Source organism: Pan paniscus, chromosome 1 (assembly GCF_029289425.2).
Source record: "Pan paniscus chromosome 1, NHGRI_mPanPan1-v2.0_pri, whole genome shotgun sequence".
Taxonomy (NCBI): domain Eukaryota; kingdom Metazoa; phylum Chordata; class Mammalia; order Primates; family Hominidae; genus Pan; species Pan paniscus.
The window spans coordinates 191,916,490-191,930,235 of NC_073249.2; the positions used below are offsets into that span (position 1 = coordinate 191,916,490).

General features: G+C 52.7%; 1 protein-coding gene across 3 annotated transcripts in view; it reads left to right on the plus strand.

Annotated features, from left to right (window-relative positions):
- Positions 1–499: 499 nt before the first annotated feature.
- The window catches only part of DLGAP3 (DLG associated protein 3), a 67,833-nt gene continuing 54,586 nt past the window's right edge, over positions 500–13,746 (plus strand). The window contains exons 1-2 of one of the 3 annotated variants that reach the window (XM_003812563.5): positions 4,305–4,432; positions 4,669–4,777. The gene's annotated coding sequence lies outside the window, so the exon portion shown is untranslated. Of the gene's footprint in view, positions 701–4,304; positions 4,778–13,746 lie in introns of those variants that run through there. The other 2 variants (XM_034960881.4, XM_034960876.3) reach the window with 2 other exon arrangements.

Here is a 13,746-nt window from a genome sequence, read left to right on the forward strand (position 1 = left end):
GTTAGGCGGCCGACCGGGAAAGCCCGAAGGAGAGTCTCCTAAGCGGACGGGCCTGGGGGCTGTGTGTGACATTCAGGGCGTGACTGCCCCTCGGCGGGGGGCGAGACCCGGTCCGTGAGGCTGAGCTGGTCCCCGCCCGCCCGCCCGCCGCTGCCGGGCTTGGGTCCGTGTGCCCAGGTCGGCTGTGCGTGGCCGTGACACTTCGGGTGCCTGTTCCTGGGTCCCCGGGGAGGGGGATCTCATTCCTGCCCCTACGCTGGGCGCCCCCAGCACCGTCGCTCAGCGAGGTGGGCGCTCCTCCGGGACCCCGGCGGCCGCCCGCGGGCGGCGACCTCGGCCCTCCTGGGTCCGCGCGGGGGCGGGGAGCTCGGTTCCCCTCCCTCTTCCTCTCCCTCTCCCTCTCCCTGCTCGGCTGCCCTGCGCGGGGGCGGGGGCGGGGGCGGGGGCGGAGCGCGCGGGCGGGATCCCCCCGCCTCCCCTTCCCGGTCCCCGGGAAATCCAGCCTCCGTGGCTTGGCCGCCTCCCGCTTCCGCGCCCGCTGCCGCTCGGCGCTCGCTTGGGGCTCCGCAGCCGGCGCGGCCCCTCAGCTGGGGGCTCCGCAGTGCCGGGCCCCGGTCCCTGCCCGCCTGCCCAACGCCGCAGCGCCCCCGGCCCGGGCCGCCGGCACCATGTAACCCGGCCGGAGCCCGAGCCGGGCCAGGTAAGCCGCGGGGAGGAGTGGGGACGGGGCCGCGCTCGCGGCGCCCTCTGCAGCGCCCCCCAGGCACGGCCCGGCTGCGGCCCCGGCGCCGCCCACGCCCCGGGCTCCGGCACTCGGCTCCCGGCCCCGGGAGGGGGGAGGGGCTGGGCCTCCTCAGCTGCCCCCGCTCCTGCCCCGGCCTGGCTGCCCGCGGGCCCGACCCGAGGGGCGGGCAGGGGACCACGCGGACCGCGGACCCACTCTCCCGGTCAGGGCCGCGGGGGCAGGCCAGCCCCGGCCCAGCCCTCGCCCGGCTGGAGGCTCGGGTCTGGGAGGGAGTAGCCAGCTGGTTGTGGGGGGAAGTCGTGGTGCTGGGGAGATCCGGAGAGAAGTTTCCTCTGCAGGTGTGTGAATGTGAGTGCGTGTCGCTGTGTGTCTGTGCCGAGTGTGTCACTGTGTGGGTCTGTGGGCGATTGTGTGTGCCGGTGAGTGTATGCCGTGAGTGTGTGCGTGTGTCACTGTGGGCGAGAGTGTGTGTGCATGTTAGTGGGTGTATGCAGCGTGAGTGTGGAGGGTGGTACTGTGTATGCATCTGTGGACATGTGAGTGAATGAGTGTGTGCTGTCCCTATGTGTGCCTGTGTGTGTCTGTGAGTGTGTGAATGGATGTGTGTGCCGGCGTGACTGTCCCTGTGAGTGGGTCCCGGTATCTGCCCTGTGTGACTGTGTGTGTGTGTGCGCGTGTGCGCGCGCGTGCGTTGGCTGTGTGAGAGAGAGTGTATCTGAGCGCGGTTCACTCTGAATCACCCACACCTGTGCTCTGTCCCCCCCACTGTCCCCCCATTCCTGGTGGGATATGGGACAGGGAGATGAGACTTTTCCGAGGTCAGATCATTCCCCCCTTCTCTGGGGACCCCTGACCCTTGATTCAGGCAAGAGCTTTGTGGCACTCCCCAGCTTGGTCTCTACCTTCACCTACCTCAGGGGATGCCCTCTGGGATGTTGCTGGTCGTGTCCTTCCTGCACGCTAAGGCCCCTGGTGGGTGGGAGGGGGGATCTGGGGCGAGCTGGAGTATGTGCCTGCGTGTGCTGCTTCTCCTTTTGGGGGCCTGGGAACTTGTGTCATCTCAATAATGCTTCACCAAGGGCCTTTTAGAGCTAGGAGATGAGGAGGCCAGGTGGAAGCGTCTGCCCTGTTAGTCATCAGAGCAGGTGGCGCTCTCCCAGACTTCCAAGTCCCAAACCTTCAAGTTCTGGGTCATTGGTTCAGTCCACTGGCTCCGGGTGGGTCTGTACTAAGCTCTTTGAAGTAATAATAATAAAATAATGCCCTCATATTAGTTCAGGGCTTTTGAAAATGCTGCCCTCTGAACTCTTCTCATTTCCCCAACAGCCTTGGGAAGCAGGCAGGACAGGTATCACGTTAAGCCATATGCAACTGCAATATTCAACTGTTTTTATTTAACCTACAAAAACAGCAATTTCATATGGTTCAACCAAATATAATGCCGATTTACAGATGAAGATGTTGAGGCTTGAGAAATGAATTGCATTTTCCACAACCACACACTGCTAGTTAGTGGTACAGCAAGACTTCAGCCCAGGTCTTTCAGTGACCCAAAGAACTGGGCTGGGCCAAGGTTAGAGAGTGGTACTTCCTGGTGTGCTCTCTCTGACCCTGGGGGCACTGCCCTCTACCACTGCGCAGCATTCCCTGAATGCTGGGGCTACTTCTGCACCCAGCTGCCAATGCCTAAAAGAGTGGGGGGGTGGGGGGAGAAGAGAGGAGGGAGGGGAGGGAGAGGCTTCGTGAGTTGGCAGTGAATCAGGGTCTAAAAAGGGAGCTGGGAGGGCTAGGGTGGCAGGTGTTTCTAAAAGGAACATGAACATAGGATGAACGGCCTCACATACAGCCCCCGCATCTCCCACCCGCCACTGCCCCACTGATCTGGCAGGCAGGGCCCGCTGAATTTTGTGCCAGGGGGCTCACATCCAACGAGTGAGCTTGTATGTAGCTGTAGAATGATGGCCAGGAGAGGAACCTTAGTATTGACTTGGTCCAACCTCTTCATTACAAACCGGGGACTCTGAAGCCCCAAGAAGGGAGGGGACTTGCCCAAGGTCACACAACAAATTTGTGAGTTCCTAGGCTAATCTTAGACGAGGAACTTTGCAATCCTCCATGTTGCCTTCTATTCCTGAACTCTCCCCACCCCCATCAGAGCTGAGTACAGGGGATTTTTGGAAAAGAAATGAAGACTCAAAAAGCCTAAGGCTGTACATCTTTCAACTTGGGACTCCTTGCCAAAGAGAGGGCGCTACAGATGTCGCTGGGGGTAGGGATTCCTAGCCACACCCACCACCGAGGTAGGCCATGGGCTTGTCTTGTCTTGATTCCTGCTGGTGAGGGGCTGGAGCTGCTACAGGCCAGACTCCCAGACTTTCTCATGTTAGTACCTGCTTTCAGCGGCTGCCTGACACCTAACATCATCTCTTCCAGCTGATGTTGGGGCTCGAGCTGGCTAAGCTTGTTTTCCTTCATCCTCCCCAGTTTCCAGTGCATTTTGCCTCTAGCTGGATGGACCATTCCTTACCTTATTGGGTTCCTAATGAATAGAGAAACTTCTGGGGCTTGTCTGATTTAGGAAGGGTCTGTAGTTACCCCCAAACCCTTTCTAATGAAATCTTCCAGGAGTCTAGGACAAATGATAAAGGGATTACCCCCATTTTACAGGTGGGGAGACTGAAATTCAGCAAGGGGCCCCGTATTTGGTTGTTTTTTAGTTTTTTTGGGGTGAGGTGATGAAGGGAGCAAATGATGATAAAAACTTTTGCCTAGAGGAGCTTCCAAAGACCCCTTCTGGTCTTACCATCCCCACGGTCAGGAAACCTTCCCAGATTCTGATTTCATTCCCACTTGGTAGAGTCAAAGCTTTGTCACTCAGTGGGGGTTGGAAGAACAGCTGCGTACCCTCCACTATGCAAGCATTATGTCTTGATTTCCTCTTTATCCACCCTGCCCCTCCCCAGTCTGAAGGCTGCTGGCTCAGCGGGCCTCCTGCCGTCTGGGGAGTCTGGGTTTGAGCTGGGGTGAGGCGGTGGCACCATCGTTATGGTAACGAGGTGCCAGCTCATCATTGCTAATAACTTGTCAGGCCCCTGGGCTCCATGCAGCGTCTCTTCCTACCAGCCCTTCTTCCCATGTCACAGACAGAAAAAGTAAGGCTTTGATGGAGGGGTCTGGGAATAAGGGAGTCTGGAGAAGTGGGTGGCCTTGTCCCTGGGGCTGTAGCTGGAGAGCTGCGGGGAGGCTGCTTGGAAGTTGGTTTACACACATGGTTACATAGGCTTGCATATGATTGCGTGGGCTGTTAACATGTGAAAACACTCAGAACATGCTTATATAAACTTATACAGGCTAGCTGACATGTTCATGTCTTTTTACACAGCAGCCCACAGGCAAACATGCTTCCAAGCATCAGAACATGCTTGTGCCTGAATACTGTCTCTACCATCTGCACATAAGGCACCCAAGAAATCTGGGTTTGTGGGGGTGTCCAGGTATGTGGGTGGGGATCTGATCTTTTTCTGATGCAGCTTCAAAGTGTCTTGTTAACAAAGGGACAGAATGGTCCCAGGGTTCCTTCTTCTTCCTTCCAGTTAAGAGCTCAGAGTGGAAGTGGGCTGGGGATGGTGTCGGGGGCCCAAGCTCCCAGCTCCCAAAGGCCCCTGCTTCTATGCCCTTTGAGCTCAGGTAGACCCTGCCCCCCTCACTGTCTGTTCTTTCTCATCCTCTCCTCTTCCTGTGTGTAAATATTAAAGAGCTGAGCCTGCAGGGCTGATGTAGACATGGGGAGAGAATGAAATTAAAAAGGATTCCCTCGCCCCCATCTCGACACCCCCGCCCCGCAGTCCCTCGCTCCTGCTTCTTCCCCTCTCCCCTCTCCCCTCCCCTCACTCAGTGCTTCCACATGTCTCTCCTCCCCCCAGTCCAGATGGGAGCTGGCTCCTTCAGAAAGGGGGCTCAGAACAGGGTGTGGGGAGCTACCTCTCTCTGCCTCCCCCCACCACATCTGTCTGCAGGGCTGGGAGCCCCCACGTGAGTATTTCTTTTATTTTTGGGGTGGTGGTTAAGAAGGAAAGTGGTTTTTAGAACCAGCTGTGAGTGGCATTGAGAGGCTCTGGGCTGAAGGAAGGTGGGTGGGGTCCTCTCTCAAGGTTCCCTCAGGGAAGCCCCATGTCTGGGTTTCTTTTCTCTCTTGGGACATAGAGGGAAGGTGGGGGGGGGGTTGTCAGGTGCCCCCGGTGGATGGGAGCGACAGTGGGAGGGGCAGGGGAGAGGGGCTTCTGTTCTAAAGGGGGTGTGTGGTGGGGTAAACCTGTTCCTTCCTGGCATCCTGCGTTTCTGGCTACCGGGGCCGGCAATGTAGCTGGGAACTGTCCCGGGTGCTGAGTGGGACTCGGCGGGGATTTGCTCCTTCGGAGCTGTCCCGAGTGCTGAATGAGGCTTCGTTCGGTCCCGATGGTGGAAAGGCGGAGGGCAGTGGGGAGGGCTCACTAGAAAAATTCTCCCAGATGACCCACTTTCCAAGGGCAGAGTCCCTGGATGGAAATATGGATTTGGAGTTCTCCCTATGGTTTAGGTTTCACAGTTGTTAGTGGTATTTAGGAACCCTTCCCCCAAGGGGCCCCTCTCCCCTTTTGCTGTTTCAGTTCCCTCTCTCCCTTCCAAAACCATTGTACTGTTATTATCGGGGTAGAGTTGGAGAATGATATTGTGCCTGTGAGATCTCATCTCCTGGGAACGTTTTTTTAGCGCAACAAGCTCAGAGATATTGATACCAGCCTTTCACCTACTGGGTCCCAGAATTTCAGGCTCAAGGTGGTTCTGGATTAAGAGAACGTGGGTCTTTCTGGTTAGGTGTGGGGTGGTTACAGCTCAGGAGTTCAGGATAACTTGACTGGCCACTTGATATTCCCTTGCCCATCATACTTTGGGATTTGGGACAGGGACACTGAAATATTCTGCAAGCCTGTCCTGTGTTCTGCCCACTTCCAAACCTAGCTCAGAGCAGCATTTGGGAGAGACTTTTGTTGGGGAGGAAGATTTTTAAGCAAAGGATTCAAGGAGTGGGTGGGGTTGTTCAGTGCCATGGAGAAGAGAAGGGGGAGGCTACTGGAGACAGGGCAGTGGGAAAAGAGGAAGATCTGGGGGAGTAAAAAATATTCAAATGGAGGGATGAGGTCTGGGTTTCAGTCTTTAGTTCTCTTGGATATCTTTCTCCTTATGGCTTAGAGTCAGGGTCATTTCAAGTATCTGTATTCTTATGCACTGTCTTTGTAACCATGAAGGGAATAGAGCAAGGAGTTTCTTAAGGTCCCTTCCCTTGTCATCCCAGGGGGATGAAAGCCAAATGTCAGGACATGCAGATGAGTCTGTAGGGGAACAACAGGCAGGAAGGGATGATGGTGGCTTCACTTCCCATCCCCAAGAGCACAATCAAACATTCAAATGGGATCCTCCCTGTGAGGGGAGGAAGGAGACAGTTTCCAGATAATACTGGGCAAAAATTGGGTGTGGCAGGGAGTTCAAGAAAAGGGAGAGGTATCTAGGGATCTCAAACTGAACCAGTTGATCCCTTCCCACATGTGACTTGTAGTTCATAAGGAGCCCCTCACCCATCATGTTTTTGATGTAACTCATCAAGATGATTCCTGCCTTCTCTAGCTGCTTGGGAGGAGCTGAGTTTTCCTCTGCTGTGGGTGCTGGGAGGTGGTGGGTGTGGGTGTGGGTGCCTGTTTGGGGAGGGGAGGTGTTTGTGCTCCACTCAGCTCCCTTGGTTACATAACAGCTTTGATAAGACTTTACTTTGGAGCTGCTGCTACTGCCTGAAGCAGTCACCCCTCCACCCCCACATGAAATGCTAGATGTCCACCCCCTTTTCCCTGGCCCCTTAGAGAGTCCTGCTCTTCCTGATCCACTGTTCCAGCAGCTGCTTCCTTGCCAGGAGGTGTCTGCAGCTTGCCTCCCTGCTCCCTTCCCAGCTTCTGCTTTCAAAATACTTGCTTCTTTTGTTATTTGAGCCCAGGTCACCACCTTTACATTTTTAAGCCTCCTGGTCTACCCTCTCCCTTGTAGGGCCCACAGGCTGGGAAGGGAGGGATTCACTGATCACGAAGCTCCCCTCTAGGGAAGAAAAGGGGTGTTTTCTAGGAGGTTTTAGCACCCACAGTTAATTTCCTTACTATTTCTTCCTCTGCCCCAGTAACTTTTGGAGTTTGAGAGTGTTAGACCTTTACCCAGAGGTGCTGGGAGGAAGGATTTTGGCCTTGATATTTTCTCTTTCTTTTCTTTCGTTCTTTCTTTTTTAGAGTTAAGGGGTTGCATATACGGGGGGATTGTCTCCTGGGTTTGAAGAGGTACACCTACTTTATTGTTACTCCTACCCAGGTTGTCTGAGGAAATACTCGTTTCTCTAGGCATGGGATGAGGGCATGACAGGGCCCTTTTAAAAAAAAAAATGACGATTTTTTCCCACTGAGAGTGGGTGGGAATGGGATGTGTCCAGGAGTGGGTATATCTCATTGATAACAGTAACAACTTTCCAAATAGAGAAGTGGGAGACTAGCAAGAGGAGAGAGCAAATGCAAACTTGTGATGTACTTGGAGAGAATATGAAGGATAGAAGCCAGGGGAGGGGCTGGATATCTCTGCAAGATCTGGGACTCCAGTACACATGCATGCGTATTTCTGCCTGTGAGTGAGTATATGACTGTGTATATGTACATAAGTATATGTGAGTATGCTGTGTATATGTGTATAAGCACATCTATTTGTATAAGTGTGGATGTGTGTATATATATATGACTCTATGTATGCATTCATGTATATATGTGAATGTGAAGGAAATTACTGAATTAAACCAATGTGTGCATGTCTGTGTGTGTGTATGTGGTGTGCTTATCCAGTAATGCCTTTGTGTGAGTGTAAGCATGCATGTGAGCATGTATGTGGGGCATGCATATATGTACCGTATCAACCACATATGAATATATGTACACAAGTTGAGGCAAACCTGTGAATAAATGTAAGAAAGAGAGAGACTGATTCTGACTGAACATTGGGCTACCCAAAAGTGTCTTCCCATCAGCTTGAGCTTGATCACCCTGCTACTTGTAGCTCTTCTCCAGAAAGTAGGCTCCCTGAGGTCTCTCAAATTCTCATGTCCTTGGGAGCCAACTGTTCTCCATCATATGAAAGAAGTTTGTGGAGGGAAAACCTGTAAGGCCTTGGGGATAGCCAAGTAAGAAATCCAGGCTCCAGGCTGTTCAGATGCTATGGTGCTCAGGGCTGTATGTGGGGAAAGAGGATCAGGGCTTAAACATTGGCATTGCTACAGAAGTTTCAAAATTCAACAAGTTGGTCCTAGTGGATGAAAGGGGTAGTGAGTAAGAGGGGGGCCCAAGTGCGTGCATAAGCCTCATACATACAAGATGTGACAATACACGTGTACAGGTACATGTGCATATTACTTGTCTGTGCCATAATAGGCATATATCAACGTAGGTGCACTTTCTAACATGTACATCCATTAACAAATCTACAGGAGTGTCTATACCAACACGGGGATTTGTCAGCATGCACATACATGCTAACATGTATACTTGTGAACAGAATTTACAGAAATATGTGGGCATATGCTAACACTTGTCTGATTACAACCTATGGCCATATATATGTGCATCTCACTCATCTGGGTTAACAATAGCCTGCAAACATACCCTTCCCCATCGCACGTGCCTCACCCAATGCATCCATTCATTTAACCAGCATGTATTTTATGCCTCTAATCTGCCACATGCTGTGCTGGGCACTAGGGATGGTCCTTGACCTCAGATAACTTGGAATCTTGGGAGAGCAAAGGACCTGGAACCAAATAAGGAGAGTGTTAAGGAAGGTAGACACACGTAAGTGTTCTTTGGAGGGAGTGGGGACCTAAAGAGAGGTAGGTTGGCTCTGGAGTGAGGAAGGGAAAGGTTTGGTAAAGGATCCATAGAAGGGGAGGCTTTTGAGTTGAGGTTTAAAAGTTGAACAGGTGCTTACCAGGTGAGCAACTGTGGGAACAGGTATTTCAGTGACAGGAAATGTTCCAGATGGTCTTCCCACTTCCACCCTTGCCAGCCCCACCTCCGTAGACTCTTTCCCAAAAAGCAGCCAGAGGAAAATGAGGTCTTGCCTTTCCAGTGGCTTTCCATCTCACTCAGAGTGAAATCCAAAGTGTAGTGCGTCCTGAGCAACGTGAGTGCTACGTGTGCAAAGCCCCCTATTACCTCCTGGATCTCAGGGGCCACTCCTACGTGGGTTTCTTTTCTGTTTCATAAAAAGCACAGTTCCTTGTGGAGGCAATTGCGCTTGCTTTTCCCCTCAGCCTGAAATGCTCTCTAGGCAACTCACTTCCTCACTGTATCTGAGTCTTTGCTTAAGTCACATTTTTGGAAAGACCTCCCCAACAGTCTATCTTAAATAGCCCATTGTCATTCTATCTCCTCACTCCATTATTATTACTATTATTATTTATCTCAGTACTTGCCACCACCATTATTTTATATATTTGGTCATCATCCCTCTTTTTCCACTAGAATATAAACTTCATGAGCATGGGAGCTTCATCTGCTTTGTTCATTGCTGTATCTACAGTGTCCAGAAGAGTATTCTGCTTGGAGTAGGCAGTCGATACATATTTGTTGAATAAAGAAATTTTAGCTAGCCGTCAGCCAGTGAGGAGAAAGGATCAAGGTGAACAAGATGCAAGGCAGGGAGACCAGTTAGGAACCTGTTGTCATAGCTTTGGTGAGCAATTAGGATAAGAGTGGCCTGATGTAGAACACCAGCAGTGGGAGTGGAGAAAAAGAGACACAATGTACAAACACATGCATGCACAAATGTACATGCATGTGCTTGTACTTTAATCACATCTGCTGTTTTAGTAGGGGAAGGCTAAGGAGGAAAGTAAAAGTGTCTTTATGTGTATATGTGGTATGTATGTCATGAACACCTCATGACAGGCTGGACACCCTCCAGCTAATGCCAACTGCAGTTCTCCCTTCCTTTTGGATCTTGTCACCAATATCCCATGTATGTTCATTCCTGCCAGCCAGGCTGCAGGGGGCTGCCATGCGGGGTCTCCGTGGTTCCACACTGTCAGTGATGCAGGGCTCCTGCCATAGGGAACAGGAGTTGGGAGCCAGGTCTTGAACAAAGGGAATGGTCTTAGGAGGTCAGAGCCACAGACAGAGACTTAGAGACACTTGGAGAGAGGCACGTGGACTGTGAGAGGAGTAGAGAGAAGGGGAATGGCTGCGGAGAGCTCAGAGATGGAGAGCTCAGGCATGGCCCAGACTTCCTGAAGCCAGATGTGGTGGGGGTGGGACAGCATCCTTAGGCAGCTTCTAATGCCTGGCCCCAACCTCTTCCCTTCTTCTCCTGCTCCACTTCTGGTCCTCTACCCTGGTGGTGTGGATGCCTTAGCCAAGTATGGACTTAGGAATGATTTGTCCCCAGGGTTGTGATGTGAATTCAGGTATATGGGGAGACCTGGAGGAAGGGGTCCCCATTTCTATAACACATTTTGTGGTCTGGCAATAGGGGAGTAATTTCTCTGAGTGTCTCAACTTTTGTTCTTTTCTTTTCTTTTCTTTTGAGATGGAGTCTCACTCTGTCACCCAGGTTGGAGTGCAGTGGCATGATCTCAGCTTACTGCAACCTCTGCCTCCTGCTTTCAAGCGATTCCCCTGTCTCAGCCTCCTGAGTAGCTGGGATTACAGGCACTTGCCACCACGCCCGACTAATTTTTGTATTTTTAGTAGATATGGGGATTTCACCATGTTGGCCAGGCTGGTCTCGAACTCCTGACCTCAAGTGATCCGCCCACCTCGGCCTCCCAAAGTGCTGGGATTACAGGTATGAGTCACTGCACCCGGCCTGGTTGTTTTCCTTTCTCCCAAGAGAGCATGGAGAATTGAGCTTGTGTTGCAAAATGAGCAACTGAGGTTAAACCTCAGGCAGGACCAATCAGCTGCTAGCATTAAGAGACTAAGGCATAGTATGTGGGGAAAGCTGGGAGGACAGCTGCTAAGAAAAGGAGGAAGTGGGAGTTGGGGGTCTGCCCCACCCCATGCCACTCCAGGGACCTCTGGTGGAGGGGAGTGGTCAAGGCCTAAGATCCTCTTTGACACTTCCTCCCCCGGACCTGCAAGCATGGGGCTGGGTTGCTTCATGACCGAGAGGCCAGTGATAGAGCCCCTTCCAGGCTCTAGGGGTGAAGGGGGGCCTCTTGCCTCTCTCCTCTCTCATCTGGGCTAGGGGCCAGGGTGCTGCAGCCGCTCCCCTCCCACCTGGGCTGTGAGCATGGGGGTTGGGCCGAAACAGCCGCCAGAGCCGCCCACCTGCCCGCGGTGTCATGGCAACGACTCTGCCCACGTGGACGATGAGGAAAGGGAGGAGAAGAGAGGAGAGGAGGCATCACAGCAGACACGAGGATGGGAGGGGCTCTTCAGGGTCCTGCGGGCGGAAGCCCCCACCCCTCTAGCTTGGCCCCGGCCCTAGCTCCTTTCACCCCAGATCCCCTGGGGCAGGGTGGGGCTGGTGTTCCAGCTCTGGCCTCGGAGTGTGCGTGTCCTTGGATGTCCTGAGTAATGATGACCTTGGCTTCCTGCACTGTGGGGCCCTGGCCAGGGTCCTAGGGTATATGGGGCTTTGGCATGTTCAGGCGTCTCCCTCTCTCCTTACCCCGCAAGTCGGGGATGGTGCCTGGGGCTGAGGGGATAAGAGCCCGACCTACTTCTCCATTTTCTCACTATTTTTCAAAAGGAAAATGACCCACTTTTCAGCCAATCGGACTGGGGCCTGTTCCCCGGCTGATTTCCTGAGCCCCCCTGCCCGGGCCTCTGCCCCATCCTCAGCCTATTAGCCACGTGGGGGACCCACTTCCTAAGGGTAGCAGGTGAACCTGTGTGGAGGGGTCCTCCCCTGCCATCTGCACCAGGCTGAGTCTGTTCTCAGTGAGGCAGGGGTGGGCCAAGGCCTGGCTGAGACCACATCAGCTCCGCATTGAGCAGACCCCCTTGTCTGCCTCCACCCTGGGCACTGTAAGGGTCCTGCTTGCCATCCCCATAGACCCCCAGGGCACACCTCGAGGTGAGGCAGGAAGGACTTCGGAAGGGTGGAAGGAGGATTCTGCCTCTCCTCTCTCCCTGTGTCAGTGGATGGTGGCAGGCTGTCTTCCCAAGCTGCTTCATTTCCACATGGAAAGGGAGCCTGTGGCACTAGAGAACCATGCTTGTCTGTCTGTCTGTCTGTATGCCTGGCTGGCAGAGTTCCTCTGAGAGACCCCCCCTCTGAGGGTTCTGCCTGTGCCTCATTTCCCAAGCCCCTCCTTTTCTCTAGGATATTGGTCTGGGCCTCCGAGCCCCCTCCCTCCCTCAGCTATATTGGCCTGGGCTGGCTTGGGGGGTGATTAGGGATTTAATTATTTAGTTTCTCCAGCTCAGTAGATTAATTCCATCCATCACAGGCAGGCTGAGCCTTCTTCCCCTCTCTGGACTGCCTGGCCAACCCCAGAGAGAAGGAGCATCATGGCTCACCTGGGCCTAGTACTGGATCTGGGAACAATGGATAAAGTTCTTGTTTGGGGAGGATTTAATGAATGACCTTGAGCAGATGTGGGTGCCTAAATGCTGTGAAATGAACATGTATTTCTGTCATATGGGGATAAACATGTGGACATGTATTTAAGGTTTTGTATCTGTGCAGCTTCTATGCACACAAGCATCAAAGTCTATTGGATGGATAGCCACGGTGGCTCAAGCCTATAATCCCAGCACTTGGGAGGCCGAGGCAGGAGGATCACTTGAGCCCAGGAGTTCAAGACCAGCTGGGGCAACATAGTGACACTGTCTCTACAAAAAAAATAAAAAATTAGCCAGGCACGGTGGTACATCCCTGTAGTCCCAGCTACTTGGGAGGCTGAGGCAGGAGGATTGCTTGAGCCTGGGAGGTCAAGGCTGCAGTGAGCCATGACAGTGCCACTGCACTCCGGCCTGGGTGACAGAGCAAAACCCTATCTCGAAAAAAAAAAAAAAAAGAGGAAAAAGGATCTATCGGATGGAAATGCACATGAGGTGTATGAACCCTCATAGGAACAAGTTTGTGTGGGTCTGTGTATACAGCGTGACGGTGACTATATAGATGAGGTCAGGTGCTGTGTAAGTTGTGTATGGATGACTGCGTGGCTGTGTAATTTGCCTCTGGCTGAACACCTGTTAATTTGTGAATGAACAGTCTTGGGGCAGTGTATAGCTGTGTATGAGGAAGAGATGACAGAGATGGAAGGTTTCCTGAGGCTGAGTGATGAGAAAGGGCACACTGGGGTCCACCTATTGGCCTCCTCAGACCAGTTTGGTCAGGGAGACATGCTACTTTAAAGGTGCTCTGAGGCCGGGCGCGGTGGCTCACGCCTGTAAGTCCAACACTTTGGGAAGCTGAGGCGGGCAGATCACGAGGTCAGGGAGACCGAGACCATCCAGGCCAACATGATGAAACCCTGTCTCTTCTAACATGCAAAAAAGAATTAGCCAGACGTGGTGGCACGGGCCTGTAGTCTCAGCTACTCGGGAAGCTGAGGCAGGGGAATTGCTTGAACCTGGGAGGCAGAGGTTGCAGTGAGCTGAGATCGTGCCACTGCACTCCAGCCTGGCGACAGAGCGAGTCTCTGTCTCTAAATAAATAAAATAAAATAAAATAAAATAAAATAAAATAAAAAATAAAAGTATTCTGCTCAGCCTAGGCCTTGGTCAGGCCTGGATCCAGACTCAGATTCAAATCCTTCTTCCACCATCTGTGTGACCTTGGGAAATTTTCTTTACATTTCTAAGCTTCAGTTTCCTCACCTGTAAAATGGGAGTAATAATAGTGCCTACTGCAAAGGATAGTTGTGAGGATTATATGAAGAAAAACATCTAAAGCACTTAACACTGGGTCTGGACAGTTGTAGGTATTCAGGAGCCTAA